Source organism: Pseudophryne corroboree, unplaced genomic scaffold, assembly GCF_028390025.1.
Source record: "Pseudophryne corroboree isolate aPseCor3 unplaced genomic scaffold, aPseCor3.hap2 scaffold_369, whole genome shotgun sequence".
Taxonomy (NCBI): Eukaryota; Metazoa; Chordata; class Amphibia; order Anura; family Myobatrachidae; genus Pseudophryne; species Pseudophryne corroboree.
In genome coordinates, this window is record NW_026970021.1 from 294,286 (window position 1) to 304,373 (window position 10,088).

The 10,088-nt window shown below is 44.9% G+C and overlaps 1 non-coding gene across 1 annotated transcript; it reads right to left on the reverse strand.

Moving 5' to 3' along the window:
• Positions 1-8,007: 8,007 nt before the first annotated feature.
• TRNAN-AUU (transfer RNA asparagine (anticodon AUU)) lies at positions 8,008-8,081 on the reverse strand. The gene has a single exon. It is a non-coding gene; the product is annotated as a tRNA-Asn (tRNA).
• Positions 8,082-10,088: the final 2,007 nt, after the last annotated feature.

Consider the following 10,088-nt stretch of genomic DNA (forward strand, 5'->3'; position numbering starts at 1 on the left):
TTGCAAATTCTGCTAAGTAACAGAATTTGCAATCCTTTGGTTCGCATGCTGGGGCCACCCAGCATGCCGCCTCCCTTCTTGACCACGCTGAAATTGCAGTCGCAGAGCAGTTTAGCGTGATCATAAAAAATGGGTTAGCCTCCTGTTGGTGCAGACTGTATGTGTGCGCAGGAAGCCGCCACCATTTTTGTGATCGCAGCTGCTGCATGTGATGTCATACAACCGCTCTGACCACGCCTCCTGTTTCTCCGTTGCCGACCCCATTTTGAAGCCCTGCCCACGCACCGCTCCATCTCCGACTTGGAAATGGAGTGTTGCTGACCCCCCCCCCCCCCCCAGCACTGATTGACAGTCAGAGGCGATCGCATTAACTGCGGGGTGCCGCAGAAAATGCAGGCGCATGCGTATGCTCTTAGCAATTTTTGCAGTTGGACTGCTTATTGCGATTGCAATCCAACCTGAATCAGGCTCTATTACCTATCACAATGCACTGCGGGTAGTACAAAATGGGGTTAATATAAGAGAAAACCCCCCAGAGCTGTGCTCCTTAACTGTCCCTGGTGGCTAGTGGAGCAGCTGCCCAGTAATCAGTGTCCACGCCAGTGCGCACATGGCCCGCCCCCTACAGCCACGCTGGATCACGGTATAGTGTGGGCACAGAAGTCCCTTACCTCCCTTTCATCAGCGGCCTCGTGATCCCGGAGGGCGGTGTGTGTGTGACTTACCTTAGGAAGAAACCGGAGCCTCCGCTGCAGTGACCCAGCAACCAGGGCGCGGGAGTATACTGCGCCGCTGGGAGTGATGGAGCTGCAGTAAAGATGTCTATTAGACCTAGCCTGCTGCAGCCCTTGTAGATTCTTATAAAAAAAAGTTCTTCTTTTCTTGTCAAAATTAATAGCTAAGAATAGGCTGCCTGAGGCAGCCCCCTCTTAAGTGGCCTGCTACTGAAGGCACCAACTACAAACTGAGCTCCCTGTTCATGGAAGCGAGGTTATAGAGTAGGGGGCGCTGAGCATCTTGGGAACAGTCAAAAGCTTTGAGCCTGTTGGTGCCTCAGATCAAGATCCTACTCTACACCCCAATGTGAATCCTTGTGGAGTCCAGTGTACCCCACAGAAGAAATGAATGTGTCACACCCATTGGCAGCAACATTAGAATAGCTGCTGATGGGCACAATTGAGAAAGGAAGGGGGGAAAACATTTGAATCCAGCACATATATGTAATTTGAATATGTAATTTGTACCTTCCTACTTTAAAATGTAATGGATGAACCTCACCCTGTGAGAACTATCTTCATGATCAAGAGATCTCATACGCAAGAAAAGCATGTGCTGGGATAGGGCTGTGGAGGGCGGCTGCTCGGGCACACACCCGTCAAGTTAAGGAGATTCAACTGAGGAAGCACAAGAGAACTGCAGGGAGACCACATATTTTCAGATGAACATGAGAGGGCGGAAGGCTGCCTAATACTGAAGCACCCTCAAACATCAAACCATATGCAACAACTAGTACAAGCATTCCTGGGGAAAGGTCTGCAGCAGACGGATTTGCATACGGTGATGTCATCCAAGCAATGGGCATAGTTGGCTGCAACCCTCGTCTGCATATGAAAAGAGAAAATGGTCACGCAGGGCATGGCGGCCTTTGTGGGGTTGCGCTTGGCTGACCCCTAGATCGCTTTATACACCCCCATCAGTGTGGGGCTCATGTTGGCCATGCCCAAGCCCCTGAAGCATTCAAGCTGATTTCTTGCAGCAGCTGGACCCAGTAACAGCTCCAGAGTTGCTCTACAAGACAAGTAAAAGGGTGTGAGCCCTGCAGCACCACCTGTAGTTTGCATACACACATATATAGGACAGCATCTCTTATATGCCCCAGGGGCAATAAAATAGTAGCCTTATCTAGGGTATCCGTCCATGCCGCTACAGCACTACACACCCAGGCCGACGCAATTGCCTGTCTGAGTAAGGTACCTGAATGTGTATAAATGGACTTCAGGGTAATCTCCTGTTTGCGGTCAGCAGACTCTTTGAGGGTAGCCGTATCCTGGGACGGGAGGGCTACCTTCTTGGATAAGCGTGTTAATGCTTTGTCCACCCAAGGGGAGGATTCTCATCGTAACCTATCCGTTGATGGGAAAGGGGAATCCTTTTGGAAATCTCCAGGAGATTCCCAAGCTTTTTCACATAACTCGTTCAGCTCGTGTGAGGGGGGAAAGGTTACCTCAGGCTTCTTTCCCTTGTACATATGTACCCTCTTGTCAGGGATAGGGGGCTCCTCTGTGATGTGCAAAACATCTTTTATTGCCATAATCATATATCAAATGTATTTTGCCAATTTTGGCTGTAACTTTGCATCATCGTAATCGACACTGGAGTCAGAATCCGTGTCGGTATCTGTGTCAACATCTGGATAGTGGGCGCTTATGAGACCCTGACAGTCCCTGCGACAAAGGATTAGGTATTGGTTGAGACCCTGACTGTCCCAAAGCTTCTGCCTTGTCTAATCTTTTGTGCAATGAGTTTACACTAGCATTTAAAACATTCCACATATCCATCCAATCAGGTGTCGGCGGAGACACCACGTTCATTTGCTCCCGCTCCTCTCTAATATAGCCTTCTTCCTCAGACATGTCGACACACGCGTACCGACACACCACACACACAGGGAATACTTTTACTGAAGACATTTCCCCCACAAGGCCCTTTGGAGAGACAGAGAGAGAGTATGCCAGCACATACCCCAGCGCTATATAACCCAGGAATAGCACAGTAACTTAATGTTTGAACAATCGGTGAGGGGGAACATCTTGAAACCCCAGTTTGTACCCTTGGGACACTATTTGTAAAACACACGAGTCCATGTCCGAATGAATCCAGAACTGACTGAAGAGTTTTAGACGTGCCCCCACTGGTGCGGGCTCCTGCAAGAGAGCCCCAGCGTCATGCAGTGGATTTGGCAGAAGCAGAGGATGATCTCTGCTCCTGCGATCTTGAAGAGGATGCAGACCTCTTCTCTCTTCTCCTTCCTCTACCTGCAAAGAAAGGGGAATCTTAACTTCTTGCATATCTATTGGGCCGAAATGACTGCATCAGATAATGATGCGTCTTCATCCGTTGGGAGGGAACATAGGGCAAGAAGGTTGACTTACCTGCGGGAGCTGCCGAGATCAAATTAACTAGGCAGTCACCAAACAAGGCTTCACCTTCATAGGGAAGAGACTCCCTTTCTTCTTGGAGTCAGCATCAGCATTCTCTTGGTGAATCCACAATGCCCTCCTATCCGACACTGCCATGAAATTGGCCCGTGAACTCAAGAGTCCTATATCCCTTGCAGTCTCACGTAAGTATGCTGCAGTGTCCTTGATATGATACAACGTAAGGAGTATCCCATCTCTCCAGGGTATCTATATCGGATGACAAGGTATTCGACCAATTCTTGAATACTACTACTCACCCATGCACATGTAATGGCAGGTCTAAGTAAAGTACCCGTGGTTACATAACTAGAAATAATGTAGCTTCCTGCATACGATCCGCTGGATTTGTGACAGGGCCCCGTGCAGAACAGGGGGTGACTCCCACTTTATTCTGTCCGCGGCGGGAAATGAATAAACAACCAGAATCCTTTTGGGGATTTGAAACCATCTTGTCGAGCTGGCCCAGACTTTCTCAAACAGAGATGGAGGAACGTTACATCAGCTTTCATTATATATCTATATATACATACATATAGACCCCTTTGTCAGGAACAGCAGGGTCTTCAGTGATTTTAATATGTCCTTAATATCCACAATCATGTACTGAATGCTCCTTGCCAATATTGGATCTAATCAGGAAACAATTATGGTCGACATAAGTATCAGTATCCGTGTCAGTATCAGTGTGTAGTAACTGGGCAAAATAACATTTTTGCGACCCAGCGGGGCCTGAGGGAAAAGAAACATAGCCATGAATATCACATCTATTCTCTACGTCTGTGTCTGGGACACAGATTTATCCAACCTTACTCTGATATTACTGAAACATTTACCCAGTCAGTTATTGGTGGTGCCAACAGGGCCACCATCATATGTCTGCATTCCTAATATAGTTTCCTCTTGGGAAAAACATTCAGCCACCGACATGTTGACACACATATACCAAGTACCCACAGACACACCGGCTTATGGGGGACAGACCGTCAGTAAATCTGTCAGAGGGACACAGAGGATTTTTCAGCTCACAATCCAGCGCCAAAAGTACACAGTCTGGGAAATAATAAACTCTATAGTGATAGACTTGTAATGCTCTAAAGATGTTCTGGTGAGGTGAGGAAGAAGCCCCGCCGCTGTAATGGCGCGTATCTGTCCCGCTCAGAAATAATTAATTACGCTAGCGGGGTAAGGACAGTGCCCAGGCACTAATGTCCACTTTTTCCAGCCTTTTGTGAGGAATTTATGCTGCCCAGGGTGCCCCCCCCCCCCCCGTGCCCTGCACCCTGCAGTGCCTGTGTTTGTGTGGGAGCATGGCGCGCAGCGTTCCGCTCGCTGCTCGGTACCTCAGAATGCCGTCACTGAAGAAGAAGTCTTCTGTTCTTCTGCTACTCACCTGTCTTCTGGCTCTGTAAGGGGGTGACGGCAGGCTGCGGGAGTGTGCATCTAGGCGTACCCAGCGATCAGCACCCTCAGGAGCTAATGGTGTCCTGTCAGCCTGAAGCAGAGCCATTGAACTCACTAGAAGTTGGTCATACTTCTCTCCCCTAAGTCCCACGAAGCAGGGAGACTGTTGCCAGCAGCCTCCCTGAAAATAAAAAAAACTAACAAGTCTTTTCAGAGAAACTCAGTAGAGCTCCCCTGTAGTGCATCCAGTATCACTGCGCACAATACTAAAACTGGAGTCTGGAGGAGGGGCATAGAGGGAGGAGACAGTTCACACCCTTTGAAAGTCTTAAAGTGCCCATGTCTCCTGCGGATCCCGTCTATACCCCATGGTTCTTAATGTGACCCCAGCATCCTCTAGGACGTATGAGAAAACAAATAACGCACACACGAGGAGGAGAGAACTAAGGAAGCTATAAGGAGAAGAGGGGAGGGAGGGGGGGTTGAAAGGTAAGGTAGTAAAGGCATATTGGATAAACTACAACCTTATACATATTCATTAATGTACCAGTAGTTAGAAGTAGAAGAGCTCTAACAGAAACCACAAAGCTTATCTAAAGCCACACCACACTGGATATGCCCAATCTCATTTGATTTTTGAAGCAAAGCAGTATTGGACTTTGTTAATACATGGATGGGAGACTGCTTGGTAGTATCAGATTCTTTAGGTGTTTTTAAACTACCAACACCATTTTCTTGGTACATTTAATTTTTACATGTATTCTTTTATGTACCAGAAGTTAGAAGTAGAAGAGCTGTAACAGAAACCACCAGCTCATCTACAGCCACAGCACACTGGATTTGCCCAATCTCTCCTGATCATGGAAGCTGAGCAGTGTTGGTCCTGGTTTTAGTACTTGGATGGGAGACCACAAGGAAATACCAGGAGCTGTGTGTATTTTTACAATACTAACACCGTTCTCTTGATGCATTCCATTTTGAAACATTGGGGCAGATCTATTAAGCCTGGTGAACTGATAAAGTGCAAGGTGATAAAGTACCAGCCAGTCAGCTCCTAACTGTCATTTTTCAAACCCAGCCTGTGACATGGCAATTAGGAGCTGATTGGCTGGTACTTTATCACCATGCAAATTATCATTTCACCAGGTTTAATAAATCGGCTGCTTACTCATTTATGTACGAGTAGTTAGAAGTAGAAGAACTCTAACAGAAACCACTAAGCTCATCTACAGCCACACCACACTGTATATGCCCAATATCACCTGATTTTAGGCCTGGTTTGTTCTTGGATGTGAGACCACCTGGGAATACCAGGTGCTGTAGGTAGTTTTATACTACCAACACCGTTCTCTTGATGCATTCCATTTTGAAACATTGGGGCAGATCTATTAAGCCTGGTGAACTGATAAAGTGCAAGGTGATAAAGTACCAGCCAGTCAGCTCCTAACTGTCATTTTTCAAACCCAGCCTGTGACATGGCAATTAGGAGCGGATTGGCTGGTACTTTATCACCATGCAAATTATCATTTCACCAGGTTTAATAAATCGGCGGCTTACTCATTTATGTACGAGTAGTTAGAAGTAGAAGAACTCTAACAGAAACCACTAAGCTCATCTACAGCCACACCACACTGTATATGCCTCTTCTTACATTCCGCTGCACTTATTGTGGGGTAGCCGCAATCCCTTCTGCTGTACGGTTCCACATTACATTGTTTCTTGTCACTTCCTGTTGATGCAGTAAGGAAACATCCAGGAATTACAGCAGCTTAGTTTTTTTTTTTTTTAACTGGGGCAATTTAGCTAGATCACAGGGCAATTTAGCTCCTTTGGTCCTTTTTTAGGACCAGTTAATCAGACAGTTGAGCAAACTGAAAAACAGCTAACAGGAAATTTCCACTTAAATGGTATTTTCTAATCTTATCTGACCATGACTAAGAATAAAGGATACACAAGATAAACTCTTAGAGCCATGGACCTTATCCATGTTTAAGCTCCATCAAATCTGTAATCAATAGCACTACATGCTCCCACTTTACCACTGTACTATATACTCTACCTGTGTTTTTAAGGTAAAAACACCATTTAACCCCAGTGACACTTGAATTAAAGCAGCAGCCTCTGGAATAGCATTCCTTAGCATTAATCCCAGGAAATCTGCAATCTTCACGCTCTTTGATAGCCATGCTACATTGCTGTTTACTTGGATGGAGCAGAGAGCACAACATCAGGACATAGGAAATATTACAATGCATGATAAGAAAGGTGTGAGCTCTACAGCAAGGCCTCTAACCCTTTGCCAGTGCCAAATACATAGGGCTTAACTCAGATCTGATCACAGCAGCAAATTTATTAGCTAAAACCATGTACACTGCAGGGGGGGGGTGTATAATATGTGCAGAGAGAGTTAGATTTTGGTGCGGTGTGTTCAAACTGAAATCTAAATTGCAGTGTAAAAACAAAACAGCCAGTATTTACCCTGCACACAAACAATATAACCCACCTAAATCTCTCTGCAAATGTTATATCTGCCCCCCCCCCCATCCCTGCAGTGCACATGGTTTTGCCCACTAGCTAACAAATTTGCTGCATCTGGGAATTACAGCAGCTTAATATTTCTTTTTACAGAAGGTTCAGCAAATTAAATTATTTAGTGAAATACTGTAATCATAACAGTTACAGGGATATTGTAGGTAGATTTATTGTCAGTGGATAAATGTAAAAATTAAACCCTTAGGCATAGTTCCAAAATGCTGTCATTGCAATCCAGATTTTAAGGATATCATGCTTGAGCACAGGTGACTTAATTAGAACTTCGGTCAATGTGAATTAACCATTGGACTCAACCATGGTTATCCTTAAAACCCAGGGGTCTATTTAAGATCGATCTTAATCGATGTTGGGCTTCCAGGTTGAAAAAAACACACACATTTGTTTTCACATTAAACAGACTTCCACATGAGAAAGCAGCAAGGATGCAGTGGCGTTAATGTTTCCTGGTGTCAACTTGTATTATTTCAGTAGACATTGAAATGAGGATGCATCTTGCTGCCTTTCCAATGAAGCAAGTTTAATTTAGTAATAGGTGAAAAACCATCCTTACAAAGGTGTTAATCAGAGACTTGGCTTTGTGGACACTTTTCAGAGAACAAATTCGTTAGCATAAAAATAAAGCCAGAAAATGAAGAGCTGTTTAATCACTCGATTGGATTTTTCTGCCAGCATATTTTTTTTCTCTGCAACCCACTGCTAAATTGTGCTTCCTAGCTGTTTTTTATAAAATCACTGAATCAAATCTAACTCTGATTACATCAGAGAAGGCCATGTACCCTACACCATAAGAGGAGGTTTGAAATTTTGACTTGTCTACTTAAATATCACCAAAATCTGATCACAAAGTTAATTACGTCCCTGGGTGGGATTGAACCACCAACCTTTTGGTTAATAGCCAAACACACTAACCGATTGCGCCACAGAGACACTTTGCAAAAGTCCATACTGACAAAGGCTAATAAGCATTCATCTAAAACGTTTCCTAGAAAAACTTTAAAAAGTCAATAATCTGGAGAGTTTTTGTAAGATGTTTCTTCCATCAACCAACGAAGAAACACATTGGTACTTTCCCATGATGAGTGAGTGCTTCAGGATCTCTTGCACTTACATGTGCAGCAGAGTACTGCAATGGAAGCATGCTGGGCCCATAACCCAGAGGTAGGCAGATTGAAACTATCCTCTGCTATATGCATTTTTTTTGTTAATTAAAGTAATCCAAAACTGGGATTGATATTTTGTCTCTTTTATTTTTACTTAAAGTACAATAACTTTTACCATTTTAATTTGTTTTAATAGTATATTGACAGTATTATTTTCTTTCAAAAATCCACTTCATTTTCTTTACCCTATTATTAAAATGGTAATTGAAGAAGAGGAATTGTTGCTTTGACTGCAGCATTCCCGGGGTTAACTAGTGTTTCTTCAAGTCACAAGGTATGGAGCTGCTGTATAGTTACTCGCAAGTCAGTAGTTGTATGATGCTCACACCTGTTAAGCTGGATACACACAGAATGCCCTACACAGGGGGTGAAATGAGCGCCACCCCCACCCCCCGTACGCTCAGCACACATCACGCTGTGCTGAGCGGGGGGAGAGATGTGTGCTGAGCAGTTCGCTCAGTACACATCTCTCCCCAAAATCGGGCCGTGAATACGGACCTTTAAACTGGATCCACACTTAGATTATCTGTCCAATTTTTTTTTCTAGTTGAAACAAAATTATGCTAATATGTGGCAGCAAATTACAATTGACCATTTGTTCACAAACACTGGAAAACATCCAAAAATGGTCATTTAGATAAATTGGTTAAATCCATTTCATTTAGCTAATTTATCCAAACTACCTTTATTGTATCTTTGTGGGTGAATGATGTGTGGGTCAGTGTTGAGGGTGGTGGAGGAGATGGTTAATAGGCACAGCAGGTTGTGGACAGTCAAATAGTGTGCTTAGAGGTTCAGAGTCATTGTATGAGACTCTGGCAACAGTGACTTGATGAGTCTGGTGTCCATAGGGTGGGACGCATTAACCTTTTTATGCTATTGAAATAGTTCTCCTCCTGACCGACGCAGTTCCTTGCTCCGAGGTTGGTGTATTGTCCTGTTGCAGCGCCTCTCCACTGTGGTCACAGTGAGCTGTGTGGTGTTGCTGGCGCATGCCAATCTCCCCCCAACCTCCCTCTTGCATTTCAGACCTACGTACGCATGATGGGATCTTGTATGATATGCGTGTGTGCTGTAGAGATGAAAGTGGGGGTGAGGAGGCAGATCGTGAGATGGGGAAACTTTGTGGACTGTTAGCGAAGGGGAGCACTGGGCAATCTGAGTTGCAAAGAGGGCAGCAGAAGAGGTTATTGCATGTGCACTGGTGACAGGTCCATCCTTGGTGGCCAGCCTCAGTGGTAAAGGGGTACATGAGCTAGTGTCCCTTGGCCAGCCATGTACCATGGCCACCTCCCTACCTCCTATATATTCTCCCTGATCTGTCACTTTGTTACGGTCTGCTGCTGGCACTGGTGTATCGTCCTGCAGTTGCCGTCTCCGCCCATTGCTGTGACTTCCCCCAGAGTTAGCCACACAGAGTGACAGATCTGGGAAAATATATAGGAGATCATTACTTTCACTTGCAGCCTACCTTATTTTTTGCAGCCTAGCATGCTCCTGACCCCTTCTCTCACTAATACTTATACAACATTCATGAACTCATCTTAAGGTTTCTTTATTATTCAGTCACACTGTCTTGGATCCAAACCATTTCCTGTGGCATTGCAGTCAAACAATTGAGCTATTTACCCTTGCATAGAAAGGTATAATCTAAGCTAGAGAATTCTATTTGGAGCTCACCTTGTACTTTGTGAAGAAATAATCAGCTTTGTGGCTGAGCAGATATATGGAGTGTGTGGCTGCACACTGCATTGATCTGCTGAGTTGCAATGCT